Below are 16,404 nucleotides of genomic sequence, written 5' to 3'. Positions count from 1 at the left end.
GAACCTCGGACCTCATATATGGGAAGCAAGAGTTCAGCCACTTGAGCTACATCCATTTCCCTATCACTATATATATTCTCTTCCCCACTCTCCATGGCTCCCTCATCTGTCTGCTCGTTATGTCTGCTCACTGTCTGCTCATCTACTTTAGGAGGCACCAGGAACCCAACCCAGGTCCTCCCATGTGGGAGGCAGGTACCCAACTGCTTAAGCCACATTCACTCCCACTATATAGATATTTTTAAAGAGTCCTTATTTCTTGCAGATATATACTGAATTAGTTAGCTTTAAAATAATCCAGTGGCCGTTGAAGAGCAGCAGATACAGATAAAATCAGAGTGGACATGAGTTAATAATAGCTGAAGCCATTCATTATTCACTCCGTTTTTGTATAGGTATGAATCGCTCCACAATAAATATTTGTTTAAGGTGTCTAGAGGTGATTAGAAACGCAGGGTGACTGAGAAGACAGTCCAGGGTAACTTCCACTCCCAAGTGTTAATGACCAGATTATGACTTCCTCCTGTTCCATTTCACTCTGGGTAAAAGTCCTCACTCTAGCCTAGAAGGCCCCACACAATCTGCCCCCATTACCTCCCTATCCTCATCTCCCCCCATTTTCTCCCTCCTTGCTCCCTAGCCCTGCTGACCTCCAGGTACTGCCTCACCTCGGCGCCTTCACACTGGCCCTTCTCTCTACTGTAAACGCTCCTCCCCAGGCACCCACACTGACTCCCTCCCTCCCCTTCCCCTCCCCTCAAATGTCACATCATCAAAGAGGCTCTCTGGGATGTAACGGCTGGAGCTTGAGCAATAATCTCAAATCATGAGGTAGCATGGTAAGGATGGGGAACAAGAAGGTTGAAGGAGCCTGGGTCCCTAGTAAGAGTGCATTCTAAGTCTGCTTATCACTAGCCTCCTTTCACATGAAAGAGAAATTAACTTTTATCTTGATTAGGCCACTGTCATTTTAGGTTTCCTGTTACATACCGGATCAAAAAACCATGGCACAGTGGTGATGGCTGCACAACACTGTGAATGTAATTAATGCCACTGTGCTGTACATATAAAACTGGTATATATTTTTTACAATAAAAAAAATATAAGTTATGTAAAAAAAACCTCACTAAAACAAACAAAAAGCTAGGTAGAACAGGGCATATATATTTATATCTATAATAAATCTATACAAGTGCCCATATACTGAAGACTGTTCCCAAAGAAGAGAGAATCACTGTGAGCTGTGAGTACACAGACATATCACAGTTAAGCACATAGACTCAAAGTCAGACCACGGGACAGTGCAGCTTTCTTTGTCTTTTTCTTTTTTTTTAAGTATCGGGGTCGGGAATTTAAATAGGGATGGCGTATGTGGAAAGCTGGTGCTCAACCACTGAGCTACATTGGCTTCCCTGAGTTGGTTTTTTTCATTTGTTTGCTAGTTTGTTTTTTGTTTTGTTTTGTTTTGTTTTTAGGAGGCACTGGGAACCGAACCCAGGACTGCACATGGGCCAGCTCCACATGGGTCAAGGAGACCCGGGGTTTGAACCTCGGACCTCCCATGTGGTAGACGGATGCCCTATCCATTGGGCCAAGTCCACTTCCCATGAGTGGTTTTTTTGAACCAGCTCATTTAAACTTCACAATAGCCTATGTAGTAGGCACTGTTATCCCCTTTTTCAGAGGCTGAAACAGGCACAGAGAAGTTAAGTAACTCTCTATTGGTCCTGTGGCTAGGGAGTAGTGGAGTCAAGATGTACTCTCTGGGGGAGTGGATATGGCTCAAATGGTTGAGAGTCGAGTCTGCTTCCCACATATAAATATATATGCCCCGAGGGAAGAAAGGAGTCTACAAAAAAAAGGGAGAGACTGAAAAAATTTAAAAGAGGCTTGAAGTCAGTTCATAAAGGTAATTACCATGCCCATTCACTGAATACTACGAGCTAGACACAGTCTAGTTCCATAATCTCACTTTAATTTCTCATTTAATGAAGGTATTATTAATTTGCCCCGTTTCCCAGATAAGGTCACTGAGGCCCAGAAAGATTAGTTTGTACAGAGTCCAGGAGAATACCCAACACCAAAAACATTTCACTTGGAGCTTGAGGGACACGGCTCCTATTAAATGTTGCACAAGCCACTCTTCTAACACTTTACACGTTCTTAAAACAGCAGGAGGCCCTGGTGTGTGATGATGTGTGACACCGCAGCAGCACCAAGTCCATCTGCACCTCAGGTTCTCATGCTGCTGGGAGAAATTCGAGAGGGTCACTGACTTTGTGCCACAGAGCCTGGGGAAGCCCTGCCTAGGACAGTTTTACAGAAACCATTAGCTGACGCTGGGAGCCAGAAAATAGATGAGGAGGCATCAGCGATTATACAGACTCTTTGAGCTCATCATTTAATTAAAACCTGTTCAGCCCCAGAACAAGAATTATTGCCTATTAAAGCAGGGGAGGCCGATAAACTGTGCCTGGCCTGTTAATTCCTCCTTCCCAGGCAGTCCCTGGCCTCTCTGCTGTAGGGCCTGGCGATAAATTGGCTCTCCATAGACATGGGATGTGTGTATATGGGTGGTGTCCTCCAGGAAGCTTTTCCCACCTTAATTATCCCAAGCCTTCTCCACACTCACTAGGCTGAGACACACTCTTCCTAGTCACACATACCCATGCTGCCTGGATGAGCCACTCTAAGGACCTGGGCTACACAGACCTAGGGGGCTAAGGGACAAGAAGCCAGAGGGCTGGACGCTGCAGGCAGGCTGGAGAGATACGCTGGGTGACCAAGTGGTGTGTATGCTACCCCACCCCAGGATGTACGGACATCCTACTTAGACCCCAAACGGTGACAGCACGCCTGATATCACAAATTCATTCAGAAAATAATTTATCCCACACTTATCATGTGCCAGGCATTGTTCTACAAGATAGAGCCAATGTGGGGGGGGTGGGGAGGGTTAGTAATGAAATATATGCTCTGTCAAGTGGTAAAAAATGCTGTGGGGGAAACTAAAGCAGAGTAAAGGGCTGGAGAGAGTGGAGAGGTGCTATTTAATCAAGGAGTGGGGCGTCACTGAGAAGGTGATATCTGAACAGAGGCCTGAAGGAGGGAGGAGGAAGCCATGGGGATACCAGTGTTCTACCTGGTGTTATGGGTGGAGAGAACAGCCAGGGCAAAGGCCCAGAGGGAGGCATAGCAGGAGGCCAGGGTGGCTGGAATAATGCACACAGCAGCTAAGAAGTCTAAGAAGTCCAAGACAAGGTCAGAAGGAAAATGGGGGTGGGGGAGGGGGACACAGGGGCCCCGACACTGAGCACCACTCTGTGCCCAGCCTGTGAGCACGTTACATACATGACTGCAGATAGTTCCCATTTCATCGGATGAGGAAACTGAGGCCCACAGAAGGACAGGGACTCTCCCAAGACCACACAGCTCTTCTGAGCTAGGCTGAGATGCCCCACAGCCCCTGGCACAGAGCCCTGCATCCAGGAGGAGTATAACTAATTCCGTCTCCTGGGAAAAACGTCCTCCATTTTATTCTCACTTCCTCAACACTCCACCCACCCTTTCTCACAGTTAGGAGAAGGCAGGTAAACATTTCATAGGAAAAGGAAAAAAAAAAAAAAAAAGCTAACAGTCTAATTCCTGAGAAGAAAAAGAAACACACTATTAACTTTCTCTAACAAGTTACTATCAAACTTAGTAAACATCGCTCACCTAAAAGATGTCCCCCAATACAGCCCTGACCACAGAGTGGGCAGGGGACTGCGTGGGGTCTACTCCAGGTGCGGCTCCTGTCCGGTCTTCTCAAGGCGAAGGCCACCTGCCTGAGCAATCCTGGCCCACCTGGGGATGGTGCCTCCCCCCGGCCTGCTGTGGGTGTCTGGAATGCGGAAACGGGAACCTGCCGTGCCAGCTTCTAACAGCAACTTATTCAACAGCCGGCCGCAAGAACATGCCAGCCACCAGAGTTCCCCAAGAGATGGCTGGTCTTCGTGAACAGGCACATTCCCAAAGGGAGCTGTTTTGACAACAGTCCCTTTGGGGAAAGGAAATAAAAGGAGCCTTACTCAACACACACGTGGTCAGGGGAGCCTGAATAAGCTTCAGAGATTGCTGGAGGGTAACAAAGATGGCCACCTGTTACCTCTGACTGAGGAACAGGCTACCTGTTCACTGACCAGGCCGGCACGGGACCTGTACCCACAGCATCCCCTGCCCAGGGCTGGAGCCTGGCTGCTTCCATCATAGCCTCACAATTCAAAGATGGGCTCCCTCCCCCATGCAGACAGGGCACTAGCTCACAGAGGCAATGCAGCTTAATGATTAAGCCTTGCTGCTGGACTCCTCCAGCCAGCTTCAGAAGCTCAGCTGAGTGGCTCTGGCTAATAGTAATAATACGCCACAATCTGAGTGTTCACTCCACAAGGCGCTATTCTAAGCACTTCACGTGAATCGTCTTCCCTAAGTCTCCCAATTACCATCGTTTGTAGATGCTATTATCATTCCTGTTTTACAGATGAGAAAGTTGAGGAACAGAGAAGTCAAGTCACAGGCTGAAAGTCACACAAGCAGGAAAGTGATAGTGCCCAGGCAGCCAGGCAGAGAGAGTCTGGAATGCTAGCTCTTAACGACTGTACTCTGTCATATCTCCTCTGGAGAGGAGAGACAGGTCCCCCCTGCGGGGCCTCAGCTTCTTCACCTGTAAAATGGAGCGACGGTGAGGAGTCAGAGAGCATTTTATGGTGAGCAGTTAACACTGGTCCACAAAACATGCTCAATAACTACCTGCTGCCCTCAGGTTCAATCAGGTTCACATTTGTACTTTAAAAATAGTGGGAAATAGGCTCATGGTCATGAAGTTTAAATTCTGAGCAGCAGAAGGAAAAAAAATGGAAAGGTTCTTACCTCCCTCTTTTCAATCAACAAAAATATATAAAATGTCTATTCTGAGTCAGGCACTGGGAACATAGATCCCACTCAGGGGTACAGTCCCCAGTGAATAAACTTGCACGAAATACTGAAAGAATAGCAAATGGTGTACCAGGCACTCAGCAGGGGCCAGACCCTGTTCTAAGTGCTGAATCCCCCCAGCACCCCAGGAAGGAGTGCCACCCCACTGCACAGATATGGAAACGGGGACACAGTGAGGTTAAGTGGCTTGCCCAAGGCCACACGGGGAGCCCGAGGCAGACCCAGGACTTGCACCCAGTCTGGCTAGAGCCTGCGCTTCATTCCTCAGCTGCTTTGCAGTCTCACTGTGGCCATAAGTAGTAGCAACAGGAATTGACAGGAAATTTCAGTCTGCAAACGGATGGTCACTTTCATAGGTTGCTGGGGGAGACAAGGACCCAAGAATTATTAAATGCTATTTACCTGAATATTCAATTAATAAGTCACATTTATTAATTTATAGCAGCAGCCACATTCTTGAGCACTTGCCCCATTCCAGTTACTGAGGGTAAGCACTTGGCCTGCCTCCTCTCTTCTCATCCACAAAACAATTCTATGAGATAATCCTCAGAGGAGAACCCTGAGCTCTACAAGGTGCAACCTGGATAGAAGCAATCAGGAGCAGAGGCAGGAGTCAGAGGCAGGAGTTTCTGAGCAGAACAAGTGTACTCAAAGACTGCTGGCCTTGTCTCCGAACCTTGGTTTTCCTGAATTTTCTTGAAGGAAACGTGGTTTCCTGACAAGACTGTGCTCCTATGGTGCAGGAACTTGGTACACACTCCCAAGAGATGGCCAGTTTTCATGATCAAAAATTAAACACACACACATGCACAAAAAATGTGTCCTGATTCAGGTAATTCCAAAACAAATTAGAAAGCACAATGACACTGACATTCATGGATATTCTGCTTCTACTTAGTTTCACTAATTTTTCTATAACAGATCTACTGTTTGACTACCCACTGTCCATCCCCCCACAATCCTTTCCTAAATAGTGCTCTGATTTTATTCCTGTAGCCACTCTCTTTCCAACAGCCACATGCTCCAGGTACGGTGGTAAGACTGGCTCCAGCCCCAGCCCCAGCCCCAGCCCCAAGGGAGTAAGTCCTGAATAGTTTAAACCTTTCACAAGACTCCCATTCCCCTTGTCCGTGAGCTGTCTGGGCATAGTCATGTGTCACAAATTCTGGCTAATGAGACAGGCAGGGAATCTGGGAAGGGGGGCTTTTACGAAATGGTTCCTCTTAAAACAGACACACATCCTGAATGAGAGACGCCCTCTTTCTGCTCCTGAATCTGGCCCTGTCAGCCTATGGGGACTGGAGCTGGGACAGCCATCTTGTGGCCATCAAAGGGGCCTGAGGACATAGTAGGCCACACCATAGATGCACTGCCTACCTAAGGGCTTCTTTGCTACCTGAGATCAGGAAATCTAGTTTTTCAGGCCAATTTCAGTCTGAACTGTCAAAATGAGATCCTCTGCATCAGGAACATCAGTAGTACCTGGGGATTTGTCAGAGAAGGACATTCTCTAGGTGGGCCCAGCAATCAGGGTTTCCACAAGCCCTCCAAGGGATATGATGTAAGCTCAAATTTGAGAACCACTGCAAGAGCATACAGTAAGAAGGAAGGCTCCCGGAGCCAGACTCTAGGATTCGAAACATGCCACTAGCATTTTACAGCTGTTTGACCTTGGGCAAGTGATTTAAATTTAGTTGCCTAATCAGCAAATGGGGGATAATACAAGTACTTATCTTGCGAGGCCTAACTGAGCCACCCGGGGTGAAGCGCCTAGCACAGTGCCTAGCACAGAGTGGACTCTAGTTATATGACCTATTTGCTGTAGCTGCTGCCGCTCTGATTAGTATTGTTTGCAGCGAAGGCACACCAACTGACACCACCTGCTGATCCTTATCTCCTGTGCCTGTGTGTTTTATCTTCCAGAACCCAGCCCAGTGCCCTGGATGGAGCAGGGTTTCCACCAGGACTAGCAACTCCTGGTGAAGGCTTTCTCCTCCGTCCAGACAACGGTTTTCCTCAGGCCTCCTCCCACAGCCTGAGCCTCTGTGGTCCCAGAGGATACTCCTATAGACACTTGGGGGTGGGTGCTCTGCCAGTTCCTCTTTCGGTCACTGACCCAGAATGCCCACAAGTTCTGCCTCTCTCCAGAGAGCACCCCCGCCACGTGAGTCATGCTGAGCATCTGGCCAGAGTCCAGAGGTGCCCTTCCCTCTGGGAGCTAGCTGTGATTTCAAAACAGGTGGCACCAGGATGCAGAAAGCCAAAGGATGACTAACACTATACTGCACCCCCCCCAAGGTCCTAATAGAAAAAGGCAGCCTCTTGACAGGCTTAACAGTAAGAGTGGGTAAGGGGCTAGGTATATGGCAAGGGGTTTACATTCACTGGTGTCCCTGAAATTATTGGGCCTGTCACCAAAAGAGAAGTGTGGGATGCAGGAAGGGGGAGGAGGTACCAAGCTCTGACCACCAACTCCCAGGGCAAGAAAGGACTGGCCAACTTCCTCACACTCCTGAACAGAAGCTATTAGGCTAAACCAAATAAAATTGCCAATATGCAATCATTCTTGACCCACAGAAGAAACTGCACATGGATCAACCCAACATAAGACAGGACTCTCACTCAAGTAATGCAAGGTCAAGAAACCAGTCACCAACAAGAAACTGGAATGATGGTGGCCTCTGGGGAAGGGAACTGGGAGGTTTATTTTTGTTCCTTCAGTATTTTGTACTATGTGTATGTACTAGCTGTTCAAATTTTATATAAAATGTAAGAAATCAGTCAACCCTGCAATGTCTTACCATCTCAGTCGAGAAAAGATGAACCTGTACTGGATCGTAAGAAATCTGCAAACCTGCCATCATCACCCTTCTGCCCTCATCCCTTCCCATTCTCCCTCCCTCAGCCTGCTCCAGGGTAGGCAACGTGGGAGTCCCTCCACCTCATCAGGCACATCTCGCCTCAGGGCGTTTCTACTGGGCTGCTCTCTCCATCCTGCCATCCCCATTGCTCCCATTCCCTTACCTCCTGTACCTTTAACTCAGCCTCCATCCCAGGAGGTCTTTTTCTGGCCACCCTGTCTAAAAGTTCAACAGCCTCCACCTTAATACTTCCTATCCCCTATCTCAGTCTAATTCATTTTCCTTAGCACTGACCTGTTTACTTATTTATCTTGTTTACTGTCTGGCCCCCTCAGACTGGCCAGAAGCGTTGTCTGTCTTGTTCACTGCTATAACCCTAGTACCAAGAACAGTGCTCAGCTCAGGGAATACTTGTTGAAAGGGTAAGTGGAAAACTCAAAGACACAATGTCAGCTTTTAGAGGATGCCACCCTCACATCCAACACAAGCAGGTCCACACTGGGAAACACATAACCAGGAAGTGAATCAAGCCACCTAAACTGGTAACAGTGCTCCTGACCTCTCCACACTGAACTCACCCTAGGACAGGCATTCTTAACCCAGGGCTCTACAAACTCCTTCATTTCAGGGAGGGTTCTGTGAGCTTGAATTGAAAAAAATCACCTTATTTTTATTTCTCTGCCCTGTAACTGAAATCTAGCATTTCCTTCACTTATGAATGTATGCAATAAATAAATTACAATAGTATTCATTTCACCTGACTGGCAAAGGAGTGTGTGGAGCAAAAAAGGTTAAGAACCACTCCCCTAGGACCTCTCTTCAGAAAGAACTTCATTAAGTGACTTTGAAGGAAAAAGCAAAAGCAAGATTGATGAGGACAGTGGGGACAGAAGTTAGAGGAAGTCGGAAGGGCTGTAGGACCTCCCCTGCTCTTCCCCCCCCCCGACCCCCCCAAACAAAGAGCACAGCAGAGAGAAACAAAACACCAGGACACAGGAGAAAAGGGCTAACCATCAGATGGCACAAATGGCGCCAGCACTCAGAAAGATCAGAGCAGCACTCCTGTTCACACCAGCCATCTCTGCCCACCAGGAGAACAGACGACAAGCAGAGGCCCCAAATGTTCTCTTTTCCTGCCACTTCCCTGCACGGATTTCTGCCACATACTCATCTACAGTTAAGTTACAGACCTCAAAAGGAATAAAACAAATGCAACATGAGCTTCTGCTTGATATGAATGGGGAGGACCCATTTGCTATTAAAGGGCTTTTAACTGTTGACTTGATTAGAAATATCACCAGGCCAGAGGCACCCTCACAAGCCGCCTCTTGCCCCTTTTCTTCTTTTGTCAAAAAATCAGAACTGAAAGGGAGCACTTTCCCTGCCTCCCACCACCATGCTGTTGGCAAAACAGACACAAGATTCTGGGTCCATGTGGGGCCTTAACAAAGACTCATCGGAGGAAGGCCCAGGAGGCTCTGCTCTCCTCTGTCCTGAGGGGAGGAAGGGGGAGGATCAGAAGCCTCTTGTTGAAACCCGTCCTTGGGAAAAATGTGGGAGGGGCCCCGCAACCAGGTGCTGGAGGGAAACCACTCTCAGGGATAAGAGACCTCAGCGAATGGCCTCTGGGAGCCCAGGCCACTGTGACAGGTCCTCAAGAAGGCTGGCAAGCCAAGGCTGCTGGACCTCGCTGGGGTTCTCCCGGCTCCTGGACCACCTGCCTTGCCAAAGGGAGTTCCAAAGCCTTGGGCAAACTATTACCACTCATAATGAAGGAGAAATGTTTTCCTTATATGAGTGGGATCATAACTTAGGAATCGATACTGATAAACTCAGAACCCTCTTTGTGCGATTGGTCCTTCCCATGGTGTTCACTGCTCCAAACTCGGATGCTGCCCCCTCAAACACTACCTAATGTAGCATATGTAATAGAGATTTAAGAGCATGGGCCCTGGACCTCCATCCAAACCCTGCCTCCACCACTTCCTAACCTTGAGCAAGTGGCCTCTCACTGCCATACCTCAGCTGCCTTATATGTAAAATGGGGATAACCATAGTCCCCATCACCTCAGACCACGGTAACACACGCTAAGCACTAAGCACAGTACCAAGCACATAAGGCATCTTTGATGGACCACAGCTGCGAGTTAACTACACCTGCTGATGGTAAATACATTTTTCATCGTTCATCACCCTTATTCACCAAGATGAAACTCCCTGAGGACTGAGATGGCATCTTGGCTCTATCACTGGGAAATATCACCCTTGATTCACATGTGAGTCTCACATTCCTGCCCTGCACAGTTCGACATGGCAGCCACTAGCCACATTGCAACTACTGAACACTTGAAATGTAGCTGGTGAAAACTGAGTTGAGCTGAAAGTATAAGATACATACTGTATTTCAAAGACTGAGCATGAAAAAGGTAATGCAACATAGCTATTGGGAATTGAATCACATCCCTCAGAAAAGGCATGCTTGGGTCCCCAATCCCTGGTCCTGTGGGTGTGAACCCATTGGGAAACAGGACCTTTAAGATGCTATTAGTTAAGGTGTGCCCAAACAGAATGAGGGTGGACCTTAATCTAATATGGCTGAGGTCCTTACAAGTAAAGGAAATAGGACCGAGAGAGAAGCCAAGGGAGAAGCAAGAAGCTTGAAGTCAATGGAACCCAGAAGAAAAGACACCACTATGTGCATTGCCACATTATGGCCAGCCAGAAGATACTGACCCCTTGGAGGAAGGAAGCTTTTTAGGCTCTGAAACCATGAGCCAATAAATTCCTGTTGTTAAGCCAACCCATTGCATGGTAGGTATTTGTTTTAGTACCCAGGAAACTAAAATAATGTCTTATTAATCACTATATATATTGATTACATATTGAAACCAATGATAATGACAATACTTTGGATTACATAAAATATATCATTAAAATTAATTTTATCTGTTTCTTTTTACTTATTAAAATATAGGAAAATTTTAAATTATTTATGTGGTTTGCATTTGCAGCTTGCATTATATTTCTATTGGACAGCACTGCTGTAGACCCTAAAGGACCAGTGCTGTAGTCAATTTCATGCCATCAGTGTCTAGCATGGTCAATGGCACAGTCTAGGCAGGAAAAATGCTTCCCAGATGGATAGATGAAAGACGTTCTCCATACTTCTGCTGGTCTTAAAAGAACCCACTACTATAGACTTGTCTCACTCTGCGCAGAGCTGACATTCATTTAAAAGTAACATGGGAAACGGATGTGGCTCAACCAATCGAGCTCCCGTCTACCATATAGGAGGTCCAGGGTTCGATGCCCAGGGCCTCCTGGTGAGGGCAAGCTGGTCCACATGGAGTTCCAGCCCACGTGGAAATGCCACCCAACGCAGGAGTGCCACACTGCTTGGGAATGCTGCCCAGCGCAGGAAAGCCGCCCCACACAGGAATGCTGGCCAACACTGAGAACTGGCACAGCAAGATGACACAACAAGAGACACAGAGGAGAGAAAATGAGAAGATGCAGCAGAACAGGGAGTTGAAGTGGCACAACAGAGTAATCGCCTCTCTCCCACTCCAGGTCCCAGGATTGGTTTCTGGAGCCACCTAATGAGAATACAAGCAGACACAAAAGAACACACAACAAATGGACACAGAGAACCAGACAACTGGGGAACGGGGAGGGGTGAGGAGAAATAAATTAAAAAATAAATAAATAAATAAATAAAATGAAACAAGTAACAACCCATAAGAATCAGGCTACACCAATCAAAACGGATAAAGGTCATAGCACCCCTGGGTCCTGGTGATCTTTCAGGATCAGGCATCACCACTTTAGTTGCTGGGCTGTATTTTGATACTTTAATGGCTGACCTGGCCATTAGAACACCCTCTCCTCTGCCAGGCTAAGTGCCCTTGGAAAGCTCCCTCTAATGGGGCACTTGCCTTGCTCCACACCTTGTCGCTTGGTAACCCAAATCTGGTGTGGCAGCCAAGTTTTTCTTATTTTGAGGATAGGCTCTACTGAACAGCCTTTAGTTTTGAAAGAGACAATCAACCAACCATCCTAAAAGAAATCAACTCTATCATGTCTTACTGTCAATGGAAATGACGCTACCACATCTTGGTACAGCTCCTGCTGCCACATGAATTAGTTACTAAACATAGCCAGTGGTACCTTGCACGACAAAACATGGAAAGAAAATACTGTGTCCACTTCCTAAATTTGACTCTGCCTAGTAAAGAAGGCCTGGGAAGAGAGAGTTTGGGATGGGGCATAGACTGCAGAAGCAGGTTCCTGGGTACAAATTCTGGCCCTGCCACTTACCACGTAGATGATCTCTGGCATCTTACTTCACTTCTCTGAGCTGCAGTTTGTCACCTGTGAAGTGAGTTCAGTAAAATTACCTACTTTGTTGGACTGTTCTGAGGATTAACTGAGGAAATGTATGAAACACTTAGATGGTGCCCAGCATGGAATAAGCACTAGGTAAATGTTAGCTGCTCTTATTGTTGTTGTTGTTATTTTACAAAATTAAAGTAGTATTAACTTGAAAGTGGGAAATTACCCTTCTCCAACCACAACAATATTATTTTTGTAGCAAATTCATTCCTACCTCTGGGACTTTGCATTTGCTGTTCCCTGTGCCTGGAATTTTTCCCCCTTCCCCCCAGCCCTTGGCCTAGTGGTATCTCTTGCTCATTCAGGTCTCAGATCACATCTTGCGTGTCACCCCCCCTCAGAAAGGTCTGAATGGCCTTCCCTGACCTCCCAAGCTAAAATAACAACGCCCTCCACAACCATCCTATCCCATCAGCCACTCTATCTGCTCACCCTGTTATTTTCTCCATGACACTTAAAACCATCTGAAATTATCTCATGTGTTTATTTTGCATCTACTAGCTAGAATGTAAACCCTAGGGAAAGCAAGTACCTTGTCTTTCTTGTTCACTGCTGAATCCCTAGTACCTAGAATAGCACCTAGCACATTGTAGGTGCTCAATAAGTCTGTCAACTCAATGCAATAAGAATAGTGGCTAATTACTGAGAGCTAACAGCTCAAAGTGCTCATTCAGTCATTAGCAACTGCAGATGAAGAAAAGAGCTCAAGGCACAAGTAGACAGAAAGTAGCAGCACTGGCATTTGAACCCAGGTCTGTCTGCCACCTAAGCCACCTTCCAATCATTATGCAATACTTGTTGCTAATATGAGGAGTGATGTTTCCTACTGCTGTTAAACCACCAGCTCCCCCATCTCCACCACTCACTGCTCTCAGGCCACCCTGTTGATGGCTATCTTCCTTTTCTGGGCAAATCTTCCTTCATTCTGGGTGGCTGGGTCCCTCATCCCAATACCTTTAAGCTGCATTTTTGCTTTATAGCTTTTTCTTATTTCTACCTGGAGTTTCCAATGATTGAACTGGCTCTTCCTGTGAGTCCTGCTGTACAGGGCTCTGAGTTACTTTAGAATTAAAAGAGCAAGTGTAACAGCTATACCCGACCCTGCCCTAAAAGCTTGATAAAGATTTTCTCATTGAACCCTCTCAACAACTGCCCTATGAGGAAAGTACTAGTATCAGTCCCATTTTCAGATCAGGAAATGGAGGCTCAGAAGGTCAAATGACTTTGCCCAAGTATTATATTTACTAAGAGGAGAGTCGGAATTTGAAGCGAAGGTATCTGACCCAGAATGTATGCTTTCAATTACAATGTTATACTGCCTATAAGGATGCTTATTGCATGTGTTTGCAGAGGTAAAAGAAATCCCAGAAACAACATAAATGTACAGCAAAAGAGGAATGATGGAATAATGCAAGGCCTTTCCATACTGAAGAATGTGGGTACAGCTGTTAAAAAGAATGACTCAGATCTCTATGAAATGACTTGAAGGACAAGTGCGATCATTAACTGAAAAAAATTAAGTTACAAATATGTATAGCTTTATCCTTATCCCTTCTTTCTCAGTGGGAGAGAAGGAAAAAAAATCGATATAGGCATACATATGTAGATATAAGCATAGGTAAAGCTGAGAGCATCCACCAAAATCTCAATCCAATCAAACACACACAAATAGTGGCCATGCCCAGAGCACTCCTAAAGAAGGGGAGCAATTTCAGTCTTAAAGGAAACACAAATGCAGAACTGGTCCAATAACGTCATAGTCTAAGAGCTACAAACAAACTTTAAAGGTAATGACTGTTCAATTCCTCTATTAAAACTTCAAATACCCTTAGATTTTGTTAGTTAAACACACAAGTTAAGATGTTACCATAATCTAGTTGCCCATTGATATCACTTTTTTTTTAAACCTAGGTTTAAAATATATCAGCAAAACATTTTACCGCAAAAAAGGCAACAATCATGCTCATTCTAAATTCCACTGTTGATTTACCACCTAACAACTGCAATGTCTGAAAAACCGGCTTACATTTAACTTAGATCATTCCACACACAATGCTAAAAAAAAAAAACCAAAAAAAAAAAAACCATGTGCTGTTGTCACTAACAACTGAGACCAAAACTAAAATCACTGCTTTCATCAGATTAAGAAAGTACAAAAGTAAATTTTGTGGTCACCACAAATTTGATTGAAGCCACGGGTTTCCATCATCAGAAATGAAATCAGACAACAGGTTTCTGACAACAGATTCAACCTAAAGGGAGAGCTAAAATAAATCCCTTTCCCAGCCTCTTCTTGGCCTGTGTGCTGCCTCCGAAAAGGGCTAGGATGGCGGTCTTCCCTTACAGGATATTCTAACTCACTGACATGGTGTAACTTTTCAGGAAGAAATTAACAGCTCAGCTGATCTCTGCCAGACTAAAACCACCAGACTAAAACTGTAGAAACGGGTCCCCTGAAAGCCAGGCCTTTACGCCACGCCTGCAGACACTGCAGTCTGGCCAAGTTCTTCTTGTCTTCTCTAGCCCTTGTTAATTCAATGGTTTACATGTTTATCCTTCGTGGCTTAAAAAGAAACAGTTCATCAGAAGAGGCCATTTCCAGTAGCCAAGGGGGGTTTCAGTGGTCACCAGATGAGAGACAGAGATAGACCTATGAAATGGCAGTGCCATGCTTCCTTGCCAATCACCTGGACATGGGAAGGCTGGAGGAGAAAAGCAACTCCCAGGTTGCCAGTTTGGACAACCTAGTCAATGTTGGATCAATTTGGGTCCATTTTCTCCGTCTGGGAGAAAGGGGGAGTACAGGTTGGACATGTGGAGTTTGAGATGCCTATGGGACAACCACCAGGGGACAGCAAGGAAGCACAGGGTCCACATCTGGAGCTGGAGCTCAAGGGGACACAGATTCAAGTGCCGGCAGTACCAGAAAGGTAACTAAATCACTGCAGTGGACTGGAAGTTCAATTAACACCAGGCTGACACTAGGTGAGCGCCATCTCTTCTCATGTTGTTATGGTGCAGAATATTCCACCTTTGGTGAGCAAAATTTAGGGGGCAGGGGGAACACTAACCTTGTCCCCACTCTGCCCTACAGGTACAAACAAAAGCAGCAAGGGCCTATCAGGAAAAACAAGATGCATGTAGTAAGCACTTACTATGTGCCTGGCCCTGTGCTAAACACTAAACATGAATTATTTCCTGTAATCATCAATACAACCCTGGCACGCAAGTCCTATGACTCTCATTTCACAGATGGGACACTGAGGCTGGAAGCAAACATGTGGGAGAGCTCGGGGCTGTCCTGTCATAGCCCACAATCAGGCAGTCTCTGGGCCAGATGGGGAATAATGAAGAACAAATATAATATGTAAGAGCTGCTACTTTAGTGACTAGACTAGGAATACAATTTCAGCCAATCCTTACAACCCTCTGAAGCTGACACTGTTATCCTATTTTACAAATGAAGAACCTGAGGCTACAGGAGAAGTGAACTAGAGCAGTTTTGGATCTGGCCCCCTGGAAAGACCAAGTCTACAGTCAGAGTACCACCTTCAGAAGATCTGTGAGCCACTGGGAAAATGCTGAATAATAAATATAAATTGTACCACTTATTGAGCGCTATGTGCCAGCTGCTGCTCTAAGCACTTTGCACATATTCTCATTGCATCCTCAAAACAACTCTACAAGGTGGCTACTATTAAAATCCTCATTCTACAGCTAGAGAAAGCAATGCACAGAGAGGTGAAGTCAGATGCCCAAGGTCGCACAGCTGATGTGTGGGATCAGGCTGAGCCCAAATTTGAACTGGGTCTCTGCCTCCAAAATCAAAGCTCTTAACAAAACAATCCCAGTTAGCAGGAACCCTCTGAGTAACTATGGACTCGGTTCTTTCCATGCACAAGCTCAACTAACCACCAACCTATGCGGTCAATAATATCTTCCTATTTATCAGGGAGCTAACAATAGCGCAAACACGTAGTGTCTTCTATGTGCCAATGTTTTATTCGCCAGATCTCGATAAAATCCCCTAGCAAGAGTCGGGCACTCTCCTTCCACGAAGGGAAAACTGAGGCTCGGCGCGGTTTCCCTAGATCTCAGCTTCGGAGTGGCAGAGCCAGGACGCAAACCAATCGCTCTAGGACTCCCACTCCACGCTTTTCCCTACCGCACCGATGGC

The 16,404-nt window shown here is 46.2% G+C and overlaps 1 protein-coding gene across 9 annotated transcripts in view; it reads right to left on the bottom strand.

Annotated features, from left to right (window-relative positions):
• The window catches only part of SIPA1L3 (signal induced proliferation associated 1 like 3), a 255,782-nt gene that overhangs the window by 238,687 nt on the left and 691 nt on the right, over positions 1 to 16,404 (bottom strand). For 2 of the 9 annotated variants that reach the window (XM_058280162.2, XM_058280157.2), the window contains exon 2: positions 12,153 to 12,206. The exons of the other annotated variants lie outside the window; for them this stretch is intronic. The gene's annotated coding sequence lies outside the window, so the exon portion shown is untranslated. The remainder of the gene's footprint in view (positions 1 to 12,152; positions 12,207 to 16,404) is intronic. 9 annotated transcript variants of the gene reach the window in all.

The sequence above is a fragment of the Dasypus novemcinctus genome, chromosome 18, assembly GCF_030445035.2.
Source record: "Dasypus novemcinctus isolate mDasNov1 chromosome 18, mDasNov1.1.hap2, whole genome shotgun sequence".
In the NCBI taxonomy this organism is placed as follows: domain Eukaryota; kingdom Metazoa; phylum Chordata; class Mammalia; order Cingulata; family Dasypodidae; genus Dasypus; species Dasypus novemcinctus.
This window is presented reverse-complemented; position numbering and strand designations above follow the sequence as displayed.